This window comes from Natator depressus, chromosome 1 (genome assembly GCF_965152275.1).
Source record: "Natator depressus isolate rNatDep1 chromosome 1, rNatDep2.hap1, whole genome shotgun sequence".
NCBI lineage: Eukaryota > Metazoa > Chordata > Testudines > Cheloniidae > Natator > Natator depressus.
Genome location: NC_134234.1, coordinates 132,027,006 through 132,042,397, shown reverse-complemented (window position 1 = coordinate 132,042,397; position 15,392 = coordinate 132,027,006). Strand labels below are relative to the sequence as shown.

Below are 15,392 nucleotides of genomic sequence, written 5' to 3'. Positions count from 1 at the left end.
CTCCAAGTATGCAGTCCAGGAGTTTTGGAGAGGTAGTGGGAGGGGCAGGTGAGAGAGAAGTGAGTGCTCTGTGATACGGAGCTGATGACTGCTCTTTTAGCAATAAATTCCTAACGTACAGTTTTCATTAAGTGACCTCACACAGGAATGTCAGAAGCATTTTAGTTGGCAACACAATTATTCAAAGAGTTACTGGAGTGCCCCAGGAGTGGAAAAGACTCAAAATCCTCCCCTCCCCTCCGCTGTGTAAAAAGCATGTTCCATTGGCTGGTTTTCTCCCCCTCCCTTTGACCCAACACTGTAGTTAGTAAAAAGAAAAGGAGGACTTGTGGCACCTTAGAGACTAACCAATTTATTTGAGCATGAGCTTTCGTGAGCTACAGCTCACTTCATCGGATGCATACTGTGGAAATTGCAGAAGACATTATATACACAGACACCATGAAACAATACCTCCTCCCACCCCACTCTCCTGCTGGTAATAGCTTATCTAAAGTGATCATCAAGTTGGGCCATTTCCAGCACAAATCCAGGTTTTCTCACCCTGTTTGTCTGTGGGGGGGCGGAGGGTGAGAAAACCTGGATTTGTGCTGGAAATGGCCCAACTTGATGATCACTTTAGATAAGCTATTACCAGCAGGAGAGTGGGGTGGGAGGAGGTATTGTTTCATGGTGTCTGTGTATATAATGTCTTCTGCAATTTCCACAGTATGCATCCGATGAAGTGAGCTGTAGCTCACGAAAGCTCATGCTCAAATAAATTGGTTAGTCTCTAAGGTACCACAAGTCCTCCTTTTCTTTTTGCGACTACAGACTAACACGGCTGTTACTCTGAAAACTGTAGTTAGTGTGAAAATCCAGAGTTTCATTAACAGCACAAAATGAACGAATACATTGTATACATTAGAGTAAATCAACCATGCACAAAATTCATATTACCCTTCTTCTACTGGGTAAATTTCTCAATACAAAAATAACATCTCCACTCATCACGAAGTTTCCACATACTTCAATCTGTTTCTAACAAAAATGCAGGACCCCCAATCCACATACCACAAGGATCAAACATACAACGATAATCCTTTAAATTTCTTCCCAAAAATTAATTTCACATAAACCTCTGCTACTGGAAAGGTTTCTAACACCACATGGCTTATGACCCTTAGCTAATTTTGCTTCTCTTATCTATCAAAACATGCCAATGTTCACCAGTCTGAGTACCAAAAGCCCACTGAGGACCAATAGGCTTTGGATCAGGTGCAAAAGGAGGAGGAGAAACCTGTGAACTCCCAGTTTGTTACCCCTCTAGATTGTAAATGTTTTAAGGAAGGGACCTCGTTAAATTTACTCTTATTGTAAGGCATCTAGTGTTCTCGAGCACTGTAAAATAATGGGTATGGCAGATGTATTGTAATGGCTTAAAGGAAGGCTGCATTATTCCATTTAGAAATGTAAAGAAAATTCTAAAGTAAGACACTACTGCAATGTGTAAGCGTGACTGATTATCTCAAAAAAAACCCACCCCACACCAAAAAACCTGGAGGCAACATTGTTCATGAATAGGGCATATGATGCTTACCGAAGGTGGCTCCCAGTTAGCGGTGCTGTGGGCCTAAGGCAGGCTAGTCCCTACCTATCCTGGCACATGCTGCGCCCTGGAAGCGGCCAGCAGATCCAGCTCCTAGACGGGGGGGCCCATGGGGCTCCACGTGCTGCCCCTGCGCCGATCACCGGCTCCGCATTCCCATTGGCCGGGAACCGTGGCCAATGGGAGCTGGGGAGGGTGCCTGCCGGGGAGAGCAGCACGCAGAGCCTCCTGGCACCCCCCCCCGCCTAAGAGCCGGACCTGCTGGCCGGTGCACAGTGCGGAGCCAGGACAGGCAGGGAGCCTGCCTTAGCCCTGTTGCGCCGCTAACCAGGAGCCGCCTGAGGTAAGCCCGCACCTCAAACCTGAGCCCCAATCCTCTGCCCCAGCCCTGAGCCCCCCCCAAACCTGGAGCCCCCTCCTGCACCCCAAACCCCTCATCCTCGAGCCCACCCCAGAGCCTGCATCCCCAACTGGAGCCCTCACGCCCCCTGCCACAGCCCTGATCCCCTTCCTGCCCTCCAAACCCTTTCCTACACCCCTATCTCAGCCCAGAGCCTCCTCCCATACTCTGAACCCCTTGGCTCCACCCCTCCAGCCCAGAGCCCCCTCCTACGCTCCAAACTTCTCATCTCTGGCCCCACTCCATAGCCTGCACCCCCAGGCGGAGCCCTCACCCCCTCCCACACTCCAACCCCCTGAGCTAGTCCGGTGAAAATGAGTGAGTGAGTGAGTGTTGGGAGAGCGAGCAACAGAGGGAGAGGGGGATGGAGTGAGCGGGGGTAGGGCCTCAGAGAAGGGGAGTGGCCTCAGAGGAGGGGCGGGGCAAGGGTGTTTGGTTTTGTGCGAGTAGAAAGTTGGCAACTATGCATGGTCAGCCTTTTTTGTGGAGGCTTAGCCTCCCCCAGCCTCATATACACGCCACCCATGGCTGTAAGTGCAGACAAGCCCACCGTGGAGGTTCATTACGAGTGTAACTTGTTATCTGGTATAAATGTAAAGTTCTGTTTCTTATTATTTTCAGATGTTGTCATTCAGTGGCTACTGCCGTGGTCCTGTTGCTGTCTTGCAACTCTATGTTTGTCCCCTCCTCCCCATTTCTATTCTGGAGCCATTGGCATTTTGTGTATTCAGCATTTCCATAGGGCGACCAGACGTCCCGATTTTATAGGGACAGTCCCAATATTTGGGGCTTTGTCTTATATAGGCACCTATTACCCCCATCCCCACCTCCACCACCACCCCGTCCCGATTTTTCACACTTGCTGTCTGGTCACCCTCCATTTCCATATCAACAGTACTGGCTGGCTAAAGAGAAACACTTAGCGTGTTTTGTAATCTGACTTCCTATGTTAAGAACCTTCCTGAATGTTCACTGCCCTGCTGGCTGTGTAAACAGAAGGCCTATGAAATACATGTTACCAACACCAAATATTCCCCTTCCAAATCCCTGTTTGATATAAAGCCAAAAATATATAAACAGACCTAGTGTGGTACCCATCTGGTGAACTTGCAAACCGAATGAGGAAAATAAATCTGGTCTGTATTAGCTGCACTAAGATGAAGAGCTGCTAAATGGTTCATGCACTAGGTATGCTAAATATGACAGTTGTTTCTAACAGTTTGTATTAAGATAAATCTGTGTTGTGATTAACATCTCCTAATTTCCATTTGTTGTGTACAGTTCCAGACTATTCAGCGTTAAATGATTTGCAGAGCTGAGGGGGACAATTTTGTTGGGTCTCTAGTACATATCATAGGAGTGTGATTCATTGCAGAAGAGGAGAGAGATTGCAGTCAATCGGGATTTACTGTATCAAGTTTGTTGAAAATGTCTTTGAATGTATTGTAAGTGGAACTTCCTGATTGCCTGTCTGTTATCTCATAATGGTATCAAGAATACACGCTAAATGCACAGGCCTGACCTTCCTCATGTATGTCTTTCTTTTACGTAACTTCCATTTCATTGTATCAATAAAATGCTGCACAATGAATGCATGCTGGGGGATTATTATGCTTCTTGGGTGGTTAAATTCACTCATCCAAAGACATATAAAAATCCCCCCAAAACATGCCACAAGTCAGCCTTATTATGGCAACAGTGTTCACATTTTGCTCTTAAAAGTATCTTTAGGACAACGCTCCATAAATTTAAAATGTTAATATATCTCATTTGGAATGGCATTTTATGACATCTTGGATGATAAAATCCAGTTTTCAGCTAGCTCACTGATTGCGTGGAGTGTTTTGTGTGCTTTTAAAGTTCTGCTAGGGAACAGAAAATGTTTTGATTCCTAATTTAGAATTTTTTCGTCTTGAAGGTTCAAAGGTTTGAGTCTCCAAGATGTTCAGAATCCTGTTGGGTTTTTTGGAGCACATGTCTCAGAGAAGAAATACAAGGTCACATGCTGCAAAAGTTCTCTCTGTACTGAGCATTTTTGTCATAGGTAATGAATTACTACCATTGACACACTATATCTTTTAAATGTTCAGAAAACTGAGTGTGGTGGGTAAGACCATTCAAAATCAGTAAGAATCAAGATGAAAATGCAAACTCAAAACTTTTTTTGGAGTAATGTTTGATTAGCTAATATCTTTTACCCCTGTGGTTTCAGTTTTATGATGCTGGCTGGAAGCTGAAGTAGCAGAATATTGGTAGCAAGGCTTTTCTGAAAGTGTTTTTGTCGTTGTCGAAAACAGAAAGTATCAGATATTTTAGGAATGAGCTTAACCAACAAAAAATACAAAGAGCATGTATCATTTATCAACATTTATTGTTAAAATTTATTATTTCAACAAGTTTAATCTTATTAGTTATGATACTCAACTAGTAATAACAAAGTTATGATGCATAATATTGCATAATACAATAAATGCTCTGTATTCACAGCTTTTTTTCAGATGTCATTTTCCATCTTTTTAACAGCCTGTTATAACTTTAGTCATCTTGGGTGCATTTGAGTGCATACATCTGTCAGTCTATTCAAATCTATTTTGTAAGACTGATCCAGCTCTATTGCAATCACGGCCAGGTGATTCAGTCTTTCCTGTGACATCGTTGAGTGTATAGTTCTTGATTCTGTTCTTTGTGTGGAATGAGATCAAAATTAGACAAATTCACAGGGAAGGTTATTGCCATCTTAAGTAAATCTCACACTTCTGGAACTCCTCTATCACTCAGTTCTTAGATCACTTGTGACATTGTCAGAGATGATCTTGCAAGTAAGCATTCAGTGTGTATACGGAGGTGCTGTAAAAAATCAGTACAAATTCCAGAAACATCAGCTAGGGAAGTAACTCTGTGTGCATATTGAGGAACATCTCACAAAAGGGATCCGGTGCAGATATAGCCACGATTGTCTGTAAATCTCTCATTGAGTTGATTGATAAGACAATCTCCGCAAATACGATTCTGTGATAATATAACTGAACGTCATCATTGATACACATCTGCTTGCCTTCTTGCTGCTTCAGACATTATATAGCTGGAATTTAGTTGGTCTGATACTGTGGATGCCTTCTTCCATCGCCTTGGTGTTTCTTCCTGTACATGAGCCTTACATGCTATACCAGTAACAACCATCCAAATCTTAGCAAACCATCCAGGTGATCGCAATTCCACCAGATTCACTAGAATACTATGCCCTATCAAGCATTCTGTTCTTCTGTAGGCTTTCGGAGATTGGTTGTCTTTCTTGCAAGATGCTTAACATAATCATAATCAAGTGCAATGGTGTTAAGGATGAAATCCCTGCTAGCAACCCATCTGTGTCTTTCCCAGTACTTGAATCAGCCAGCATGTCAATCACTCACCCAGTATCTCCAGTGTCTTTGGGATGCAATAAATCAGTTCACAAATGTATCCAAAAAGACATATCCAACGAATATCACCCATGAGAGCAATCTCCTGTTTGCGTACTCCATGAAGTTCCTGGACCCTCATGAATACATTGTTACTCTCTTTGAAGAGATGCTGAAAAAGGAATATACTGTCTCTATAAATCTAAACACTTTGTTGATCTGACAGATCCCTCATGCTAGGTAAACAACAACCAGATTCAACCAGTGTGTCATGTAGTGAATGTAAGGGCATAGATTCTGGCTGCCTTCTCATAAGTTTGGATATCATTCATTTTGGCAGACATCACGTTGGCATCAAAGTAACATTGTGCTATGCAATTTTTGATCGAGAGCCCTTATTAATTTCATCCAACATTTCTTTTGCTATAGAAAGCCCAGCGAAACCTTTCTTTTACTTTATCTATATGAACATCTACATTGAGCAGCTTTCTATCTGTGTGTGCTATGTGAGAGGTCCTCAGATTCATTGGCCATTAGAACAAACTTGCCTGCCCACAAGACTTCTTCTTTTATGATTGTGATGCTGGCAAAACAAGTGCCAGCTCTTGCCAAGGCTTTAGGCCTCAGCTGAGCACTTACAAATTCATTGCTGGAAATCAGTCTGTTTCACGTATGTGTTAAGATGGATATCAAATTTATAACAATGACTTTATAAAATGCTTGTAAATTGCTGAATGCATTAATCTCACTTATAATTTGTTTATCACATGCTGTAAGGTAATATGTAAGTTTTTGCTTTCACAGCAAACATTTTGCAGTTATCACCTGGCAGGAGGAATCATCTCCCGCTCATCAAGAAGGCTTATCAAAACTAAATGGACCATTGTGGGACATCACATTACAAAGAGCTCATCCCGTCAGTTTGAATTCTGAAAGAAAGAAATAAAAATAGTTGACATGAAAATTTTTCATCTCTCTTGTGCTGTTTGGACTCTGACAGGGCTGGAGCTAGGAAACAAAAGCAGAGTTCTCCAGGATCAACGTGGGTTAGCCCTAAAAGACATTCAGAGCTGACAGATTACTACAACTCTGTCACCTTTTAAAACCTTAGACTGCAACTCATTTGTGCATATATGCTTGCCTGCTTTAACCTTGTAATAGCTCATTTCTTTTTCTAGTTGATAAATCTTTAGTTAGTTTATTATGGGATTGGCTACAAGTATTGTTTTTGGTGAGAGATCTAAGGTACAAATTGACCTGGGGTAAGTGATTGGTCTCTTGGGACTGGAAACAACCTGAATCTTTTGTGATCTTTGGTGTATAGAAACCAACTGTCACTAAGTCCAGTTTGCCTGGATGGCAAGATAGACTGGAATGATCTGTGACTACATGGTAAGACTTACAGTGCTTTGAGAATTCACACTTGTTACTGGGTTGGTGAAATTTAATTATAGAACATACAGCCAGTTTGGGGTCTCTTCCCTGCTTCTTGACAGTCTGTCCTGAGGTTGCAACTCACAGTTGTGGACCACTCTGGACAGCGTGACAATGACATTACTGACACAAGATGCAGCCATCTCTAGTATTTAATTTTGGAATGTTTTTGAAGTATATTTGTTTCTATCTTCATTCCACGCCAATTTGTGGAATGTTCCATCCTATTGTTGAAGTAAATCAAGGGTTGCAAGAGTGTTTCCTCTTTTGATTGACTTTTCACTCTCTTGTTGTACCCCCATAATGCCATTTCTTCACAATCAAGAGTCAGGGTGCAGTCAACAATATGCTGGAAGAACAATCAATTCTGTTTCACTTGTGTTTTTTGCTCCCTGAGTCGATACGGTCAATGACATTGTTACTGATTTTGTGTGAGAGATAGGCAGCCCATTGTTGAAAAACTAACTTTGAGCAGGAGAAAGAGCATGCTTTTGTATATGTTCATGTGCCTTTTCCTATCTATCAAATCCAGTTGTAGTGAATAACTCAGTGCCATTCCTACCAGAGCCCTTATTTATTGTGGGTGGAGTGAAGTGTCAACAACAGAAACAGAAGACAGCACCAGCCTGGACCGAATATAAAATGAAAGGGAATTGTTTGTCCATCACCAGATTAAAATGATGGTTCGCTTTTCTGATCATTTTCTGTGGATCATTTTGAAGTATTGGTTGACATTTTTTCTCATCCTTACCAGCAGATAGATCCACTCAATAAGAGTTGAGATTTGTGAAACAATTGACAGAATTGCAGCAGTAGATGTCCCTGGAATGTTTCCTTGTGGTTCTTCACATTCTCTTAAACGCTTCTCAAGCTGAGTAGTAGGTGGTAGATCATCCTCAGGAACTTTTCACTTCCCAGAGAAATTGGATGTAATCTTGGACATGATTTTGAGTTATAGTCTAGTACTGATGTGTAACTTTATAGTAAATAGTTCACTCTTAGGAGTCCAAATCTTCCTGACCATTTGGAAGCCATGGTGATCAATTCACTCTGCCAGGGAAACAATCCAAATGCTTTGAGGGGAAAATCTTGGTTAATAGGAATGCATCCGATGAAGTGAGCTGTAGCTCACGAAAGCTTATGCTCAAATAAATTTGTTAGTCTCTAAGGTGCCACAAGTCCTCCTTTTCTTTTTATGTATACTAATGTAATTGCATTTCCCTGCTCTACTTTGTCACTAGTCTTTCCCCATATTCCTTACTGACTGCAGTCAGTCTGTTTACACAACTTCTTGGGAATGGAGTGGTCTTTTGCCCTTTGTCTTGTAGTGAATGCTGCAGGCCAGGTTCCTGTTAACCTCCTCTTGTGTCTTGCTAGAGGTCAGAAGTTTGCTTTCAAGAATGGTCCACAGTGACTATCCCAGCATACTTGGACACTGTACAGAATAAAAGAAAGAAATCTTAAAACAGAATGTATTACTAGATCAACTAAATCCAAGGTAAATGAAATAACATCATATCTAGTATATGGGGTGCGCAACAGCCGATCTAGGTAGGTTAAATCTAATAGTTATAGTTCTGGTAAATTGGTGATTACAGTGTCTCTCTTTCTCTTTCCCTCTCCCCTCAGCTATCATGAGCGCTGCCTTTATACCAACATCCTAATGCCTGAGGTCATAACTGTGAGTGAGACTCTATTCCAATCCCTCCTCCAAGGGTCCATCATGTATACACTCACTTCCTGTAAAGTCTAGGTATGAACGCTATTACTTGATGACTGCTAATCCAGCATAGAGGATATGATGGGGAGGGTAAGTTGGCTTCTAAGTCCATTGTATGTCCCAACTTTATTTAGTAAGGAAGAGGACTCTGCCTTCATGAGCAAAGAGTTCTTCATCTCCTGTTATTTAAGATATGGCACTTCAAAGTTACGTACCACTGGATAATGACATGTAGATTCTGTAATGTAGGTCTATCTTCTTAATGAACAATTGAGAGAGATGGGGGGAAGGGAGAGAAAGTTTCAGTCAGTGGGGTCACTGCCTTCCCAGAAGGGATGGGGGACAGAGAGGGCCCAGGCTGGTACCCCCAGGGTATTTCCAGCAGGTAATCACCATAAATTCTCATTAGTTAAGAGCACTTAAAGCAGCTATGACATTTTTACTGTGAAGTCAGTAGTGGGGGCATTCATCCAGTTCAAGGCCAGACAGTTCTCCTTTTGTGGATCAGTAGGACCCGGATATGGCTTTGTCCAGTGAAAATGAGCAAGACTCTGGATGCAGAAGGATACCAGCAGGGGCACAGGTGAGGGCAGCGCCTCCATGTGGCGTGATGACGCAGGTGGCCCCTGGCCAACGTCCTGGGGATGTGCCAGTGGCCACCTTAGTAGTCAGGTAGAGACTTAATAACAATCATACTTAAGTTCTTCTTACACTGACTAAACTAAGTCTCTGCTATAACCATATACTGTACAAAAGACTGATTATGCCATTCTTCAGTTGTAGCAGCACAGCAGCAAGTTAGTGCAGTGTCAGAAGACTTACGATTATTATGATGGTGAAACCCAGGAAAGCGGGAGTGTCTGCCCTCCCCCCCACCCCCCGAGCTCCACTATGTTCCCCTCCCAGCAGCCCCTGCCTCCCCCCATCTCTCCTTACTCCTCCCTACTAGTCCAAGGCTTTTTTGGAGTAGGGATTCTAGGGTCTTCCCCTCTCTGCCCCATGTCCAACACTACTCCCCTCTGCTCTCTCTCTCTGCCCCGTGTCCAGCACTGTTCCTTCCCTCTCACTCTGGGCCCCACATCCAGCCTTGCTGGATGCCTTCCCTCCCCAGGATTCCTCAGGATGATGTTGTCACTGCAGTCTGGAGTGAGCAGGAGTTCACAGATCAGGCAACCCCATTCAAGAAGAGGAGGTCCAGGCAATCCTCCCGCATCCCTCCCACTGTGTCACAGCTCCATGCCAATCTTACATCCCCCTTCCCATACCCCCACCCCCCATCTAATTCCTTACTCCTCCCAGCTAGCACAAAAGCTTGTTGTCTCTCCCTGGTGCTCAGAGAGGCTGCTGTGGGTTCTGGCAGGCGGAGTGGGCTTAGGTGCCAGCTGCACTCTCAGCCAAGTGAGATACGTGGACCTGATTTCTGGACCTGGATCTGATTTCTGTGGATGCAACAGTATCCACGGACCCAGCTAGAGCTACCAGTGTTTTCAAATTAACATCATCTGACTTACAAGTTAATAACTCTTTGTTAAGACCAAAGGAAGGTCACACCTCTCTGAGGTATTGTTTCAGGTTGTGTTCAGAACATCGCTGCACCAGCAGTTTACAGGAGATCACATTGTTAAGATTTTCTGTGCAGCCATGAAGGCTAGACACTTATATTAAAAAATAAAAAAAACAACAGCATGTCACCTCTCCCGCCCTCTCCTCCAAAAAAAAAAAAAAAAAAAATTAGATGTTTGCCCTCAAGATAGCAGCCTCCAGGAACGAAGTGCCAGAAGTAATGTGACTTGTCCAATTTGACCCCAAGTGCTTAGCTTGTCAGAGTTGACAAGATCACGGCTGAAATTTTCCAACTGTAGTTGTTAACTCATAGAGATTTGTGAAATTAAGTCCAATGCTATTCAAACTGAACAGGGTACTATCAATTATAGTGAAATAGGAGAATAGCTAGAGCTAAAATAACATTTGGATTAGCTCAGTCTTAATTTCTTTGCTGAAACTCAAACAAAACAGCATGTTTGTTCTGAGGGGCTTCCAACAGAACGATCACAAATTTGCATGCTGGTAATGTGCTTGCCTTAGTACACAGTGGCTGCTGGAGAGGATAACATTTGACTTTTGCTTATTTAGGACCAGTTTCTGCCAACCTGACGCCTGTTGATTAGAACCTTACCCTGTGAGTGGTCCCACTGATTGCAAATGGGACTACTAGGGAAATAAACGACTGAGTGTCAGAATCTGACCCTAATTTTTTTAACACTTTATGAAGGAATAATGTCATCCTCAAAACACAAATGAAATCATACTAAACTACTGCAGTGGTGAGGAAATTAATGATCAAACTGATAGATGGGGAAAAAATAGCTGGAAATTTGTTTAAGCTATCTCAGCCAAAGAACTTCACCAGTGTTTCTGAATTGGGTGGTTAATGTTAACTTTAGTTTCTGAAGTAGGCCATGTCTAAGCTACACAGTTTTGTCAACAAAAGGCAGCATTCATTGACCAAACAGAGGAGGTTTACACACTGCTATGCTCCTCCCACTGATTTAATTCTCCTGCTACGCTGACATAATAAAACCACCTTGACGAGAGGCATAGAGCTTTTTGCAACAAAGTTAAAGCGATTCAGTGTCAGTGTAGTCACTGTACCCTAAGTGGCCTCCAGGAGGTGTTCCACAATGCCCTTCATGACTGCTCTGGTCGCCAGTTTGAACTCCTGCTGCCCTGCAGCCAGGTACACAGTCATGCACCTCTCCCCATTTAAAGCCCTGGAAACTTTTGAAATTCCTAAAAAGAAAAGAGTACTTGTGGCACCTTAGAGACTAACCAATTTATTTGAGCATAAGCTTTCGTGAGCTACTGCTCACTTCATCTTGCATCCGAATACAGACTAACACGGCTGCTACTCTGAAACATTTGAAATTCCTCTTCCTGTTCGCTCCATGTGGACAGCTCACATAGCATCTATCCAGCTGGCTATGCTGGTTCCCTGCAGCAAACACAGTCCTGCATGGAGTACACCAGAGCTGTTTCTGTGGGGAGATGAGGCTGTGTAATCGCAGCTCCACTCCAGCCATAGGAACTTAGATATCTACGAGCAGATTGCTTGTGGCATGGAGGAGAAGGGGCACAAAAGGGACACGAAGCACAGCCATGCTAAAATTGAGGAGCTGAGGCAGGCATACCAGAAGGCAAGGAAGGCCAATCATTGGTCTGTTTCATCACCAAAGACATGCCGCTTCTACAAGGAGCTGCACATCATCCTAAGTGGCAACCCAACCTTCACCACCAACTGCCCTATGGTGGATACTTCAGGGGGGCTGGAGGCAGCAGCCAGCAGAGTGAACCCTAAGGATGAAGTGGTGGATGAGGAGGTCAAATTGATGAAGGAGAGGGGAGCTCCAGTAAGTACTTGTGGTTCTATACTGCAAGGAGGTATGAGACCGGTCTTTTTTTTTTAAACAGGGTAGAAGAGGGATAAGGGATAGAAATGACCAAGACTAGCACTGTTTGTATCTGCATCTCATTCCTCTGTGCAGCTAGGCAGAGGGGCCCTTGTGGAAAAGTTTGTTAATGCACATTGGAATATCCCGGGAATCTTCCATAGATATCTCTAGGAAAGTTTCCTGGATGTACTCTGCAATCCTCTGCCAAAGGTTCCTTGGGAGGGCTGCCTTGTTTCTTCCCCCAATCTGCAATTACTTCTGCAGTCAAGCAGCATACGGACCCAGTGTGAAACTGAATGCATACAGGAGCTGCACCCTTGCATTCTTGGTTACCCTCAGGAACAAGATATCCATTTCTATCACTTCCGCTTGCCAAAAATTGTGCCAGTATTCAGAATAGTGTCCATAGGCACTTGTAGCAATCCCCCTAGGAAACCACCCCACTATTTGTCCCATCTTGCCCATTCCCCCCTGGCCAAAATCTCCATGCTTAGGGCTCTCACCATGTGGTGTGCCTGCCAAAGGAAAGTGAGAAAGTGGTGTGCCTAACTTGTATGAATCAAGGCTCTGAGTGCACTCACGATGCTGCCTATGTCTATTGTTTCTTTAACTTCTGCAGCTGTGCCCTTGAGGGTCTCCTGCACGTAGGCTGAGCAGCTCAGTCTGATAAGGAGACGAACCAGGAAGAATAAGGAAGATATGTTTAGGGAGGTGCAGCAATCATCTGATGCAGCTGATTGCGAGCAGAGAGACAATCAATGAACAACTGAGAATGGAGAGCCAGGAGAGGAAACAGGGCAGGAGCAGATGATACAGCTTCTCAAGGACCAAACTGACATGCTGAGGTCCCTGATTACGCTGCAGAAGGAACACATCTGTGCTTGCCTCCCTCTGCAGCCCATAGAGAACTGCCTGCCATGGCCTCCCCAAACTCCCCCCACAGATTCCTCACATGTTCCTGGGCCGTCGCAGTACCCCATGCATTCCACCCTTAGGGACATGTTTCACAATGACAGCTGGAGATACAACCAGCTGTCAGAGCCTCATTTTGAAAAGTGTTCTTCATTGGTATGTCCCTTGTAGGAAATAGTAATGATTGTATAGCTGTTAAATAAAGATTCATTTTATTTCTATAAGTAAATTGTTATGCTCTCCTACCCACGGTGCTACTGAAATTCATACACAATGGTAATCAGTACACCTGCAGAGTAAAACTAACACTCACACAACAGTCATTACAAGGGTCATTCAACGTGCTGGAAAACAATGCCTGTCTCGGTGCATTACAGGAAGACATATTACTGGGGCTCACTGTCAAAATGCTCCTTTAAAGCCTTCCTGATTGGAATAGCCCCCTTTTGAGACCTTCTAACTGCCCTCTTATCTGGCTGCTCAAAAGCAGCGACCAGCCGATCCACCTCAATGCTTCACCCCTGCAGAAACTTTCCCCCCTTAGCTTCACAAATGTTATGCACAGCACAGCACACTACTATGACCATGGGAATATTTTCCTCCTTGAGGTCCAACCTGCCAAAAGCGCAGCACCAGCGACCCTTTAATCTGCCAAAGGCACATTCAATGGCCATTCTGCTCCTGCTGAGCCTGTTGACGCACTCCTTGCTGCAGTCATAGTTTCCCATGTAAGGCTTCTTGAGTCCTAGATCTTTGGCTTAGCAGGATCCCTAGGGCTTTCCAGAATCTTCTGTATATCACGAATCAACCACAATTTCCTTTTGCAGATGCCTTCACATATGCATCCCCTTTGCCAACAAAGCGCTGTCCACACTGGTGCTTTTCATCAGTAAAACTTTTGTCGGTGTTTTTTTCAGACCCCTGACCAACAAAAGTTTTACCGACAAAAGTGCAATATAGACATAGCCTCAGTGTCTTCAGTAAAAGTCTCCTTCTGAAGAGATTCCTATCTTAAACATGTCCCCCTTGGAAAAAGCTTCACATTTATATGGTCTGCTCCTCTCATCTGCAACATGTAGAAATGCTTCCTCTCCTACTCTCCACCTGCCAAAAAAGCCCCTCAAAACCTCTGTTTGGTTAAATAGTGGCATGTGTGAAACAAACATAGGTTAAAACTCATAAAAAAATTTCTGATGGAACAGTTTTCTGTTGGAAAATACAGATTCCATGGAATTGACAGATTCAAATTGACACATTGATGTTACACACAAATATGTCAATACTGTCAGAACTTCAGATGCAAATCAGGCTGGTTCCTGCTATCTAGCCCAGAATTTTTCCAAAATTTCCATTCCACAGAAAAATTTTCATTTTTAACATTTTGTTCCATTTTGGAATGGGAAAAAACAATCAGAAACGTGAAACTTTCTGCAGGATAGAAATTCTGATGACCACACGGCTCTTAACTGGATGAAGAACATTTTTCTTGTGATCCTTTGAAAATATATATATTGAAGAGGAAAGTACTGTATTGGGTAAGATTTTGCTGAGCCCAGGAAATCAAAACCCATCTAACATGTACCTGACCAGCTCAGTTTCTAGACTCAGCTGGGTTATTGTGTAATATTTATTAATGCATTTTATGTGTATCTGTTGTGTAATACTAATGCATTTTATGAAAAACAGTTAATGTATCAAAATCCCATGCAAATATAATATGGTTTAGGTAAATGTACAGATTTTTTTCTTCTCTAATTTTGGGATTAACATGAAAAAAAGTATATGAAGATGATGTAGTCTGAAATAAAATTGTGGTCAGAATGAAAAGGTCATAGAACAGTGAAAAATATAGGGTTTTTTTAAAAGTTTCTTTTTTTTATTTAAAATGTATATTTTTGAATTAGTCTGAAACCTCTTCCTCCCACCCTACCCGCCCCAGTCTGCTGTAGTCAACTGGTTTTATTTGATCCAGCTTCATTCCATGCTGTTTTTGGCTCCATGCAGCCATATATAGGTCCCAATACTGGTACCCTTACTTATGCTGAGCAATATCTTTCTCTACAATCATCCCATTTGTATCAGTGGGTCCATTTATGGAGTAGGATACTCAATGGAATAAAACCAGCAGGACCTGGTCCCTAATGGAATGTTTCTGGAAATTCTGAAATTTTCTGCAACATTCTACTACTTTACATTGTCTGTCAGCAACTATCTTCATTTTACAGGTAAAACCAACTGGTATATCCAGTCAGTTATTGCAGTAATCATTCAAGAAATTTTTGCACCCCTTCCTGCCTGCATGATCTGTTTTATTATGGTCTTTTCCTCTGGGCTATTGAGGAATCACGTTCTTCCATCATCCTTCCAAGGTGTGAAGTAAATCTCAGAGAAGACAAAGTGTGACCCCGTTGGGTATAATAGCCACTATTCAGACTTTATGGGGCCAGGATGGGTCCATTAGTTTAACAGACATTGTTTGTGTTTTAGTGGT

The 15,392-nt window shown here is 43.0% G+C and overlaps 1 protein-coding gene across 1 annotated transcript in view; it reads left to right on the top strand.

Annotated features, from left to right (window-relative positions):
* ARHGAP6 (Rho GTPase activating protein 6) overlaps nucleotides 1-15,392 on the top strand; it is a 510,558-nt gene that overhangs the window by 172,076 nt on the left and 323,090 nt on the right. The window lies entirely within an intron of this gene.